Raw genomic sequence first — 14,544 nt, 5'->3', positions numbered from 1 at the left:
CACAGCCTTTTGAACTTTCTTCTTTCTTCGACAGGAAGCCAGCAGAGTGACCTCAGTTCCTCAGTAGGGGTTCACATGAGAGAACTTTAGGAGGTTATACTGTAACCCAGGCGAGCTTCAAGAAATGTTCTGAAAGCTCTGTCGAGAAGAAATCAAAAATAGAGCTGAAGTAGTCAAGTGAAGGAATACCTCAAGCTTTTCTAAAAAGAAGTTGTGTAGTCAGAAAAGCTCAGAAACTTTAGATGTTATGAAGAAGAAACCCGCAGGATCTGGTGGTTGACGTGATATGATTGGAGAAGTGAAAAAGAGTCTCAAGAAAGTTTCTTAAGAAAAATAACCCAACAGTATGAGAATCAGAAAATGTTTACCTTCTGTTTATCAATGTAGGCGAGTGAAAAGGGGAAACTGGGAAATTACTGGGAAATTACTGGGAAATTACTGGGAAAGACGATTTGCCAGGGTTAGCTGGAATATTCACCATGGCAACGTAAAGCTAAAGAGCTTGATCATTTGGATAAAAGTCGGTGCCTTCAACACTAGCAATGAAAGTTTGAACCTCCAATGCTAGCTAGAATCAACAAAAATATAGGAGATAAATAATATAGCTATCTTGCTATCTCTTAAAAATAATATGAATATGTGGTCAGTCAGATTTAAGAAGAAATATTATGTATAGTTTAAATAAATATATAATGTAAGAAAACATGGATTTAAATTTGAGTCTATTACTAAACACCAGCATTGAAGGTTTGATTCTCAGCTCAGGGTTTATTCAGAAATGAGAAAATCTACACCCAGTCGTGATGGATGTTGTCATGATGCGGGGTAAGGAAGCGGACCCAAACGCAGGATAGCCAAATCAACAGGGTTTAATGACAAAAGGACATGAAACAACACACGGACTAGAGACAGGAGTAGACAACAGTAGATTCCACGATGCACAAGGCAACGCGGCACAGTTAAGTAGACACGGTGATCACAATAGGAAACAGGTGTGTAGACAGGGAGGAGCAGACGAAGGCGGGGCAGACACGTGACGAAGAACGTAAACAGATGCACGTGGCCAAAGTCCGAGCTCAGTCATGACAGATGTACGGAAAGTAATTGTGTTAATGTTACACAATTCAATCAAATAGAACCGACAAACACGTTTGAATGAAGTAAATTCAACAAGCTGGTCTAATACTAGTGAGTTAGATCTGATAGATCTCATGAGTGGTGGTGTTTGGTTTTATCCCTTGTAAGTAATGCAATAAATCTGCTGGATACTGTAGGGTTATTAAGTGCACGCTCGGTGTATTGATATAAACCTGTTATAGAAAATAATCCAACAGCTTCTAACCAATCAGAATGGAGAATTTTACAGCACTGTGGTGTAAGAGGATATTAAGGTTGAAGCAATGATGGTCTAGATAGAGAATTGTTTAGTTTGTGCAGTTTTTACTCAAACTAACCAGAGAATGAACATAACAAACCAAATAATGAACTTAAATACAATTATTACGTATTTACGTATTGACTACGACTGAATTGTATTTAGGTCTCATAATTAACATGGGAAAACGTTTCCTGTCTTTTAGACATCCTCTCTCCATAGCTGAGAATCTGTGTGATCGTCAAAAAGCAAAATATATAAGTTGAGAAAGGACTCTTTCTAAAAAAAAATGTTTAAAAAAACTAAAAGGTGTCTAAACAGCGTATGAAACAGATGCTCTTGGATTTTTTTATGCGCCGCATGCCTGTGTTTGAGAAGCAGCTCATGTCTCGCCGACGCTCTGCAACCTCCAGACGCTGCAGGACAGGGTGACGGATGGCTCGTGCGAGCCAATAGCTGCAGACAAAGGGGTGGGAACTACCTGCTCAGTCCACCCGTCTCCGCCACCCCTCCCCTCCCCTCCCCCCCACCAACAGATCATCAGACGCTGGTCTGTGTCTGATTCAGCAACCAGCTCCAGCTCCAGCGTTCACCTCCAAACCCGAGTCCCTGAAAGACGGATGCGCTGACGATGACGACAACGGCGTCTCGTGAATCGGTCGAAAAATCCAGAGGTAAATTGATGATACGTTGACGATAATCTGGTCGTTCCACCAAGAGTCACCATGTTGAGCCTCTGGGGAGTATGGGACTGCGGGGGCCAGAGGGCAAAGGGGGAGGAGCTGGAGAGGTGATGAGAGTAGCATCACTTTTGTTTTGGCTAAATCTCTGTTACAGATGGGAGCGATTTCTGTTAAGCGTAATTGAGCATATTAAGGAGTGTTGGTGGAATAGCTTAGAGGATGGAGGGGGGGTTGGGGAGGGTTGACACTTAAATCCTAGCTGCTGCTTTACACATCTGTATGTACTGCCTTGTCTGATTGGTTGTCTCACTGGCAGCACCTGCAATGATAACTCGAGATGCCTCGTAGAGTTCAGCTTGATTCACGTTAATGAAAATGCGTCGCCGATCCTGCGTCTTCGTTCGCCCGTGTTTAATCTTGATGGTCAGATGATGGACGTCACTTTCGGCTTCTGGTCGACGTGACCAGACCAGGGTTAAAGGGCAGGACGAATTAAAAGAGGACAAAGAGCCGTGGACTGGCCGTCTGGAGGAGAATGAGACAGCAGAAGGAGGGGGGGTGATGGCGGGGTGATGGGGAGGCTCTAGCTGCAGACCTTTAACTGCTCAGAGATGCCTGACATCATCATTTGAATTGGAAAATTGGAACCAAGTCGAAATCCAGCTGCTTGTATTCTTACATTTTCATTCTTCCATTTGGTGCATTGCATCTTAAGAGTTTTGCTTTTAACAGTGACTAGCCTAGCGTTAAGTCTGGAAGAGAGACGAGTCTCCCTTTTCTCTCCGTCTTATCTTTTCTCTTTGCACAGGACGAGCACGGCAGTGACAGCGGCAGACCAGACGAAGACTTCTGGCTCGGTAGACAGCTTCAGCAATGGTGGAGGAAACGTGTGCTTACACGTGTGCTCGCTCACGTCTGCCTTCCTCCTGTTCCCTGAGACCCTAACTCGTGAGCTGTTTCTCCAAAAAAAATCACGGGTCAGGGACTTGGGGCTCGGGTGGAGGGCTTCAGCGTCTCTCGCCCGCAAGCCGAAAGCAAGATCCAGACGGAAGATATCGATCAGATATTTATCAGATTTACCGCCTGCCTGTTATGAGCAATAAAGCTGTGAAATGTCAGTAATCGATGAATCTACAGCCTCTGCAAATAATGTCAGGAGTTCAACAAGCACTGAATCTGAATTCTAGTCATAATACTTTGGTTTATTGAGAAGGCGATCAATTGAGCATCTCTGCTTAGAGATCATAGGTTACGTAACCAGGGATGGATTTTGTGACTCTTTCACGAGCAAAGCTAATGCAGCATGAAGTGTGTTAAAAAAGCATTTATAGGAATGTAATTTGAATGTAATACAGAGGATTCGACTGCCAGACATTTGGTTATTAATGTGCTGAAAAGAACACAGGAGAGGATTTAATGCACCAAGAGTTTACAGGAACCCCAAAGAACTGAGATGGGCTTAATAAACACAGCCTGACCTCCAGCTTCTGCACTTCTAATGGGCTTAAAGTGCCTTAATCTATCTATCTATCTATCTATCTATCTATCTATCTATCTATCTATCTATCTATCTATCTATCTATCTATCTATCTATCTATCTATCTATCTATCTATCTATCTACCTGTATGTCAGACTGTATAAAAGATATATCTATCTATCAGTGCATCTAGCCTGTCTGTCTGTCTGTCTGTCTGTCTGTGTAAATAAGTGATATATCTGTCTATCTGCCAGCCTGCCTGTCCATGTTAAAGCATTCTGTCTGTCTCTCTATGTATATCTATACAAACCTATGTCTGTCTGTCTGTTTATCTAAAAATTAAATTATTTTGTCTATCTGTCCATCCACCCATCTCTCTGTCTGTCTCTCTATGTCTGTTTACAGTATATAATATACTCTCTATCAAAATCTATAAAAATCTGTCCGTCTATCCATTCATTCTGTCTGCCTAAAATATCTACAGGTATTTGTCTGTCTGTCTATATAAAAGTTAAATCTATCTATCTATCTATCTATCTATCTATCTATCTATCTATCTATCTATCTATCTATCTATCTATCTATCTATCTATCTATCTATCTATCTATCTATCTATCTACAATATCAATCTATGTTAATCAGTCTGTCTGAAAGTTAAATCCATCCATTTGTAATCTTTAATCCACTGAAGGATTACGTAACTCCTTTTGTAAAACAACTGGCACGTTTTTGTCTTTGCTTTCGTCTGACTGTCTTGTCCGAGTGTCTACATGTCCTGTGTCTGTGTGGCTCTGGTTCTAAAGGAAATAATGACTTGTTTATTAGATTGCTCTCACCGTTCATCATATCAGGTGATTCATTGTGGATAAAACACACACTGACGTCTGTTTATCTGTGTGAATCATCTCATTAAAGTAGCACCATGGCACCAGTTTGGGTTCTGTTTGTTCTTTCGGTTCACACCCGACCCCTGGACCTCGACTCACTGAGTGTTCGGTTCATCCTTTAAAAACTCTGTTAAAATTAAGTGTAGGGAAAAAAAATCTTCTAAAACTGCAAGCTGGATAAGATGGATTTTCCACTGACCATTACCATCTTATTATGTGTTGCACTTTGACTTTATTTATTAAAGTTTATTAAGTTTAAGTTCGCTCTATGTGCCGTCACATTCCAGCTAATGGAATGCTGTTTTTCAAGCAGCATGGAGCAACAGTGCAGAGATCCACATCCGGGATGAATACCAAGCGACCGGACGGAGAGCTCTGTGTGTCTGGCTCCACTCAGCTCAGAGGGACATGAACACTCCCTGAGAGCCAATCCCCATCTGTCTACTCCCCATCCTAACACTGACAAACACACTGAACACACTCAAACCTGACAAACTACAAACTACACAACAGTTCAATTTGCTAAGCTACAAACAAGCAGCCAAAATATTGCTTTTTATAGTTGACAACCGAATATACCACTTTAAATAAAAAAATTACATCCTAACCTCCAAAGTTTATCAAGCTACATGGAAGCTACTTCTTTTATTTGCAAGCTTTATCAAAACTACTGCTTTTTTTTTACAAGCTACATCCAAACTTCTGCTTTTGCCCATCACCCCCTTTTAATAAATGCTAGAGCCAAACTACCATTTTCCCTACAAGCTATATATAAACTACTATTTTTTTTACAATCAACAGCCAAACTATCTTTTCTTTAACAACATACTTCTAAACTATCCTTTAATTTTACAAGCTACATCCAAACTACTGCTTTTTACAGGCCATAACCAAATATAAGAAATCAAACTACATCCAAACTTCCACAGTTTTACAAGCTACATCCAAGCTACTGTTTTTTTTTTCTAGAAACAATATCCAAACTACTGTTTTGTTTTTTTTTTAATATAAGCTACATCCAAACTCTACTGCTTTTACAGGCTTCCAACAAAATAAAAAAATAAAAAAATAAAAAAAACAATTACATCCAAACTTACACAGTTTTACAAACTACATCCAAAATATTCGTTTTAAAAAATCTACATAAAAAAAAAAAAAAAAGTTTTTTTAATAAGCTACATTCAAACTACCTTTTTTTTACAGGCTATATTTAAAGCACCCCTTTTAATAAATGCTAGAGCTACCAAAACTACCATTTTCCCTACAAGCTATATATAAACTACCATTTTTTTACAAGTAACAGCCAAACTATCATTTCTTCAACAACATACTTCCAAGCTATCCGTTAATTTTTACAAACTACATCCAAACTTGCCTTTTTTCTTAGAAGCTACATTCAAACAAACATTATTTGTTAATACAAATATTAAAGATACTAGATACCAAACTATCTTTTTTCAAGCTACATTTAAACTACATGCTTTTATAAGTAAGCTGTTTACAGGCTAAATCCAAAAAGCTACAAGCTACATTTAAACAACCACTTTTTTTACAAGCCAAACAAAACGTTTATTTTCACAATTTAATCCACCTATTTTGTTTGTTTGTGTGTTTGTTTTACAAGCTACAAAGAAAACTGTACCCTAAAGTAACTTTATCTTATTGAAGCAAATCAACTGTGATAATTTGGCTTTTATCATGCAGATGATATAATCAATAGAATATCGATTATATTATTAAAGACAAACAAAAAAATGGGTTGCCAGGTATTTCTTATTGATGCTAGTAAGTAAGAAGTGACTGACTAAGTGGATTGTTTTCCTATAACGTCACATCTCCATGTTGTTGTTACTGCTTACACACAGTTATTGTATGTGATTAAAATTTCTGATATTATACAGATTCTGATTTGAGTAAAGATAATTATCAGAAATGTTTTGGTTCTGAGTGAAGAAGCAGGGTTTGACCTGCAGAGTCATTTTCTTACTGCAGTGCTGGCACATGAGCGAGCTGGAGTGAGGAAATGATGGTAAGGTGAAGGAAAGTGTTTAACTGGCTGTGTATCAGGCTGGATAATTCCTGTGCAAAAGATTTGTGCTGAACAGAACATTTATTGTCTCCATGCCTCAAACAAGAGTCAAATAAGGATGCCGTGCTGGTTCTGTTTCACACACACACACACACACACACACACACACACACACACACACACACACACACACACACACACATGTATACCCAGACAAACACTCGTGCCTGATTATTTCACTAAAAATCTCATCATATGTTGGGCAGAGATATTTTTAATTATTTATCTTTATGATTTTTTTGTTTGTTTGTTTATATATATATTTTTTTGGTTTAAATATATATAGATATATTTTATTTAAAAAGCCACCTAATGGGCCTTGGCTTTACATTTTATTTTATTTTTTTTTAGTTGTTTATTAGTTAGTTAGTTAGTTAGTTAGTTAGTTAGTTTTTATTTTATTTTATTTTATTTTATTGGTATTTTACAGTTTATTATGAGTAGTATTTTATAGTCTTTTTATTAGTGGTGGTATGAACATTTTTCTTAGTATTATTATTTATTATTTATTTATTTACAGAACTTCACATTCTGGTTAATATTTGAAAAAATAAATCATTATTTCTTCATTTATTTACAATTACCTTTGACTTTAAAACACAATATTAGAGTAAACTGTGAAATTTTGACCACATGTATAACTACAATAAACCAATGAGTTAAAAATTTTACAATGCAAATTAGCCAACATTGCGATCCATTGCCTCGTTTTCATATTTAAACCCATTAACTAAAAAAATATTTTAAAAATAGTCCTGCATGAAGGTTTCCTTAAAGAGTGTTTCAGTGTGTTTTATTGTAATGTGAGTTAAACTAAAGCATGGGTGCGGTAGCTGGCCTCAGGACACAGGGATTGTGCTGAAGGAACGTGTTTATAGCTCGGTGTATAAGAGAAGACTAATCACGCTGTGAGCATGTGCTCGTATCGCCTCACTTCCCCCTGCTGAACATCACCAGCACTGACGTGATCCTCCCAGCTATTTGAGGACACAGATGCAGATGATACAGCTCTGTGAACTCCGATCAGTCCCTCACTGAATCACAGAACCTCAAACCCAATTATTTTAACGCCGCCTTGGATGGAAATCACTAAAGAAACATGACCTTGAATAAGCGTGATATTCAGAACACCTCATCATTTTCCTCAGGCCAGATATATTGTTTACATTTACATTCCCAACCACAAGGCCGTCGTTTTCCCCGCCAACATATTTTCCTTAAGTGCTGACTACACGCGTTCTTACGCCTTGCCTCGACTGCAATTATGGGGGACTTTTGCCAACAACTTTATCTATCTGAAAAATACCCTTAATAGAGGTGTGTAAGCTTTATTTAAGTCTGATCTTGGGTAAGATAGCGCTTCACCGCAGACAACTTGAACACCTAAACATTTCTTCTAACACATTGGATATGTGAAATTGAACTGAAGTGCCCTGGGCCAAGGGTTATTCTAGGTGATGTATGTGTAGAGCTGTTGCTTAAACAGCACCATGTTTCCTTCGCAGTCTGTCTTTATGCGTGTGTGTGTGTGTGTGTGTGTGTGTGTGTGTGTGTGTGTGTGTGTGTGTGTGTGTGTGTGTGTGTGTGTGTGTGTGTGTGTGTTTGTGTTAGTGTGTTAGTGAAACTCAGCACGTCCCCCTACAGATGAGCTGCGAGGTCAGTGAGTTCGTCCCTGCCAGTGTACTTGCCAAACACAACCAGACACTCTCTATTAGATGCATGCTAAGGAGAAGGGGCCCGGGAACAAATCTTTCAGGGGCAAAAAACTAAAACGCTCTCTGGACACACGTACGCACAGCTTTCTTAAAGCCAGTGTTAGATTTTACAAGAGAAAAAAAAAAGAGCATGGCACATGAAAAAGACATCCTAAGCAAAAGAAAGAAATTTATTTAGTAGGATTTAAGCAAGTGCAATAGGACGATTGCTGCAAATACGTGTGTTACTGTAGAGCAATAACAAAGAGACAAGGGATTACAGTGTGAGGTGACGGAGAAATCAAAACTTTTTCATTTTCACATCGATTCTAAAGAGGTTTTGTGCTCTGAGGACCTTCTCTAATGAACATGTTGCTCGTTGATTTAAAGAAAAACTACTTGATCAAGAAAACAATTTCATTAAATTGGCTTCAATTTGACTGTTAAAACTGGTCTTAGAATTAAATTTGAACCCCAATGATTTTCCCCCAATGATGTTATGTCTAACGCAGATGTGCCACACAGACAACCTCTTACAATGAAGATCCTATCGTATGCTCGCCGGCCACTTTAAAAGGAACACCTGGACACCTGCTCGTTCATGCGGTTATCCAATCGACCAATCAGGTGGCAGCAAAACAAAGTGTAACGTCATACAGATACAAATCCGAAGCTTTATTTTCCTCCATTGTGATGTAAAAAGTTTAATCGTAGCACGGAAGTTCATAGGATAATATCCAGACTGCTTTAGGCTGACAGGAAGTCACATACTGTAAGTGTTCTTTACAGCCTTGGTGAGCAGAAAAGCATCTCAAAACACATCATTTGCAGACATTTGATTAATATAAATTCAAGGAATCTGCAATCAGGAAGCTTCTAGACATGTATTGACTGTTACAAAGCGGGGGGGGGGGGGCACGGTGGCTTAGTGGTTAGCACGTTCGCCTCACACCTCCAGGGTCGGGGGTTCGATTTCCGCCTCCGCCTTGTGTGTGTGGAGCTTGCATGTTCTCCCCGTGCCTCGGGGTTTCCTCCGGGTACTCCGGTTTCCTCCCCCGGTCCAAAGACATGCATGGTAGGTTGATTGGCATCTCTGGAAAATTGTCCATAGTGTGTGAGTGTGTGAGTGAATGAGAGTGTGTGTGTGCCCTGCGATGAGTTGGCACTCCGTCCAGGGTGTATCCTGCCTCGATGCCCAATGACCAGAGAAGTTCAGATAAGCGGTAGAAAATGAATGAATGAATGTTACAAAGCGCTGACACTGGAGACTCCTTCCATAAACATCAAATGAAAAAGAACTGTTTACATAAAACCTAACTGTATCAATGATTTTTCTTTTTTCTTTTCTTTTTTTGTCTAAGATGACATGCAACCTACACTGTACGAGGTCCTATGGATCTTCTGTTACTATAGAAACAACAACATATTAAAACAAGTCCATTGTTATAAACCCGTTGGTCCAGGAAACATCCGTCAGAGCTGCTGTTATAGAAAATGAATCAAGATCAGAATTCGACAGCATAGAGGTTTAAGCGAGATTAATACAGCAGGAGATAATTAATAGGACATCTCTGCATTAAGTGTCAGTGAAATATCTTGCATGGATAAAATGGTGACTTCTGGGTTTTGTAAGGATGGAATCAGTCACTGCGAGACAAAGACAGGGTTCTCTGTGTCCTCCTGCGTATAATCATCCATCTCTCTGTCATGGAGCTCAGTACACAGTGCCAGCGAGGGAAAGGCAGGTGACGGGAGCTGAATGGTAATAGGCTGAGCTTTGCTGCAGGGGGAAGTGGAAGGAGCCAGACACAGCTTCAGACAGCAATACAAAAGCCCTATACATACCTATAAACAACACCGGTCGTCCTCTATCTCTCTCTCTCTTTCTCTCTCTCTCTCTCTCTCTCTCTCTCTCTCTCTCTCTCTCTCTCTCTCTCTCTCTCTTCTCTCATACACACACACTGACCTTCTCCACACCGTACAGCTATTATGATTCGCCGGAATGTCGTTGTGTTTCTGAACAATAATTTATGCCATGCCTAGTGTGAGTTATAAAGTCCTTCAAAGAATGACAAGCTAGAGAATAAATTAGGTATTAAAATGCAAATCCGGGGTCAGACCTTGTATCTCATCACGTGCCTTTTTGCTTGTCTCGTCTCGTTTTTAACATCTTCATCCTTTATCCTTCTCTATCAATCATCTCTAATGGCGTCTGTCGGATTTGTCAGGTACAAACATCTAAAACGATAGCGGATTCTTAACACACACACACACACACACACACAAACACACAAACACACACAGGGACATCCGTTGCCTCGAGGTACCCAAGTCAGAACACGCTCACGACTCGAGCTGCGCCATTTATCTTTAAATCTCGCTTCATAAATGGCTCATTGTGTTCTGCAACGCTCCATATACCACCAACACTTAGATGTTCATGCATACTTGGGCCAGAACTACATCTTCACTCTTCTCTTTGAGAGCAGCCATATTACTCGCTTTGTTTTTTATTTCCCGCTCCAAGCCCTCAACCAACCTCAATAACCTTAAGACTGAGAAATTGTCCTTCAGCCAAATGGGCAAGATGCAATATACAATCGCCGTTAGCAAAATATTAGCTCTAATGTGGTGTTGAAAAGACTGTATGAGCTACACGCTGGAGAAATGCCCGGATCTCTCCTTTCTCCAGCCCCTTGTCTGGTTCCACATTCCAGCTCGGCTGAAAACTGCAGAGATGCAAGGTGTCCTCAAGACAGAGGGGAACAAAAAAGAGTAGAAAAAAAACTGATGCAGTAGATGATGCAAAAACAAACAATTCACTGATGTATCATTTCCTTTAAGACCACAGAGTCTGTAATTTTTTTAGTTTCTGACTCAAGGCTGCTTTATCTCATGCTTTATCTGGTTTCCATATCAGCAGCTCGTTCCTTACGAGTTCTGGAAGGAGTCTCCAGTGTCAGAACTTCATAACAGACGTAAATTAATTTTTCCAACACGGAAAAGTCTTCACGTTGAATGTTGTTGTATTTAGTCATTTCTATGCACCAGGCTACTTTTTTTTTTTTTTATGAACTTCAACAGAAAGTGAGGGAACAGATTGCCTAAGAGGAATTAAGCAAGGAATAAAGCACTTTTTTATTGGACAATGATTAATATTTTTTACTCTAATGATTACTTTTTTCCATATTAACATAATTTTCCACATATAGGTTTCTACTTTACTTTGGGTAAAAACATGAAGAATTGAAAATAGAAGTAGAAAAAAACTCGTATTGAACTAAAAATGACAACTGAAGAATGTAAATCCTCCACTCCTCTCCTCCACGCTTCTCTCCTCTCATCTCCTCTCCTCACAACTCTGTCTATCTGTCAGCAGGATGTCTCTGATATCTGCCTGCTCTATATTCACAAACTGCAGAACCTACAGCTCACGCCATGGTACAGTATACATGAAATGGGAGAATGAACTTTTCACCGCAATCACTTTACTGTATCCATGGCTACAACAGCAGCAGATGAAACCTGAGTCCTTCTGCTAAAGTCGGTTCACTCGGTGGCCATCTTGGCCTTGTTCCCTTAGCTGTTATTTTTATCCATACAGTATGATTGAATTGTTTTGATAATGATAAACAACATAATTCAAACACAGATTTAAGATTGTGGTTAAAATTTTACAATTTTTGCCATTTCTCTTAAACTATGAAACAAAGCATCATACTGTATAACAGTCCATGTTAGTCTTTGACAGTCTGGACTGATTGGTTCTCTTTCCCAGAAGGGCAGGACATATGCAATCTATCCACAATGTCGAGCATTACATGTTTCCATATTTTTATTTAAATGTTGAATTTTACTTTCATCAGAAATAGGAATTTGGAGGTGGGAACTGTATAAATGCAAGTGCTATAGGTGTTATACAGTATGTATGTTGTTCTTTGTGCTTAAATTGTACTTGTTTAACAAGTCCTGATTAAATTAACTTGTTAAAGTTTTAAACAAAAGAAAAAGTTAATACTTTTTGCTGTTATTATGGCCTTCTACTGTAGGTCACATTGAGATGTTGTACAGGATGTCCAGGGGTATTCATACAACACGGATACACTGATCAATATGCACTATATCAATAGCCAGGCGGAAGCTACAGAATGAAATATGGTAGGTGTTGGATTGAATGCATCAGGTACTGAATCTAATGTGGTTGGTACTGATTTGAATGCAGTAGGTGCTGAATTAAATGCATTAGGTACTGAATCGAATGCATCAGGTACTGAATCTAATGTGGTTGGTACTGATTTGAATGCAGTAGGTGCTGAATTAAATGCATTAGTTACTGAATCGAATGCAGCAGGTACTGGACCTAATGTGATTGGTACTGATTTGAAAGCAGTGGGTGTTGAATTAAATGCATTAGGTACTGAATCGAATGCAGCAGGTACTGAATCTAATGTGATTGGTACTGATTTGAATGCAGTAGGTGCTGAATTAAATGCATTAGGTACTGAATCGAATGCAGCAGGTACTGAATCTAATGTGGTTGGTACTGATTTGAATGCAGTAGGTGCTGAATTAAATGCATTAGGTACTGAATCGAATGCAGCAGGTACTGAATCTAATGTGGTTGGTACTGATTTGAATGCAGTAGGTGCTGAATTAAATGCATTAGGTACTGAATCGAATGCAGCATGTACTGAATCTAATGTGATTGGTACTGATTTGAATGCAGTAGGTGCTGAATTAAATGCATTAGGTACTGAATCGAATGCAGCAGGTACTGAATCTAATGTGATTGGTACTGATTTGAATGCAGTAGGTGCTGAATTAAATGCATTAGGTACTGAATCGAATGCAGCAGGTACTGAATCTAATGTGGTTGGTACTGATTTGAATGCAGTAGGTGCTGAATTAAATGCATTAGGTACTGAATCGAATGCAGCAGGTACTGAATCTAATGTGGTTGGTACTGATTTGAATGCAGTAGGTGCTGAATTAAATGCATTATGTGCTGAATTGAATGCAGTAGGTGTTAAATTGAAAGTGGAAGGTGATGATTCAAATGTGGTAGCCATTGTATTGAATGTAGCAGGTACTGAATTGAATCTGGAAGTTGCTGAATCTAATGCGGTAGGTGCTGAATTGATGTGGAACATGCTGAATTAAATGTGTGAATCAAACTAGCTCATTCAAGAGACAGTATATATATTTTAATTCCAATATGAAAGCAATGTGAAATACTTCACACAGAATTACTCAGAATAATATGTGATTTGGTAATTGTGCCAACCAGGCAAAAAAGAAAGACTGTAACAGCACGTACAGGCCTACATTAAGGCAGAGGTTACTTGAAGGTACTAACAAACATCCATTAAGTGAGTGCTAAATTCTCTGAATGCATAAATAGGTTCATTTCTGAACTTAAGTGACCTGTTGGAACCACAACGGCAGGCACTAGTGTTGCTCCATAAAGAACACTTTGATTGGCGAGTTGTAAACACTCTACTTCTTCCTGTCATCAAAACCTGCTGACGTTTTACCTGTAACCAGCCCAATATTCACCACACAAAGTGAGACATTCTCCTTCTGCACCTCATAAAAATAGCAGAAGCTAATACGTAAGCACCAGGCGAATGTAAAAACTTATTTAGAAGACAATTTATCTACAGTATATTAAAATATTAACAAACATAAAAAATATATATGTTTTTTAAAAGTCAAATGTTTGTATGAAATTAATCTGTGGAGCCTTTAAAAAATAGTCTTTTCTAAAAATACTAAAAATAATTGACTGATTATGTTTGTGACTAAACACCAAATTATTGGTGATTAGTTTCTTTTAAACATCTTGAACCTCTCAGGTTTTTAAACTTTTTTTATTAAACTGTCTTGGTACTTGGTGCAGTCTCAAAAAAATGGGTTCTTCAGAGTTCTTTAAGACTTTTTTTTTTAATAATTAAGGATGCTTTGCCAACTAAAAGGGATACATACTGAAAGATAAAGAGAAACACACTGGTGTTGATTTCTTGGGTTTCTAGAGCAGGAAGCTCATTGAAGAACCGAGGAACCTTTAGGGACCGAGGGACCGAGGGACCGACTTGTGTTGTACTATAAACAGACAGAAGATACATTTTCGTGTTTTTTTGGGGGTTTTTTGGTGCAACCCGGAAAAGAATCAACTTTTAGGAGTAACAGTAACTCATCACACTCCTGCAACTGAAACTTGCAGAGTTACTAAGAACAAAAACATATAAAGAGTGTTTGTTTGGGCAGAAATATCCGTCTGGTCGTCTTAATTGAAGAGGGGCGCAAGAGAATCCGCTTACTGCAGAGCGGAGCAAC

General features: G+C 38.8%; 2 long non-coding RNA genes across 3 annotated transcripts in view; both read left to right on the top strand.

Annotated features, from left to right (window-relative positions):
• Positions 1-14,544, top strand: part of LOC113645190 — a 63,301-nt gene that overhangs the window by 41,395 nt on the left and 7,362 nt on the right. The gene's annotated exons all lie outside the window — the stretch shown is intronic.
• LOC113645191 lies at positions 953-4,469 on the top strand. The gene is made up of 2 exons (XR_003441162.2): positions 953-2,049; positions 2,867-4,469. It is a non-coding gene; the product is annotated as an uncharacterized LOC113645191 (long non-coding RNA).

This window comes from Tachysurus fulvidraco, chromosome 11 (genome assembly GCF_022655615.1).
Source record: "Tachysurus fulvidraco isolate hzauxx_2018 chromosome 11, HZAU_PFXX_2.0, whole genome shotgun sequence".
Classification (NCBI taxonomy): Eukaryota; Metazoa; Chordata; class Actinopteri; order Siluriformes; family Bagridae; genus Tachysurus; species Tachysurus fulvidraco.
The sequence above is the reverse complement of the archived record's forward strand: the minus strand, read 5'-3'. Positions and strand labels throughout refer to the sequence as shown.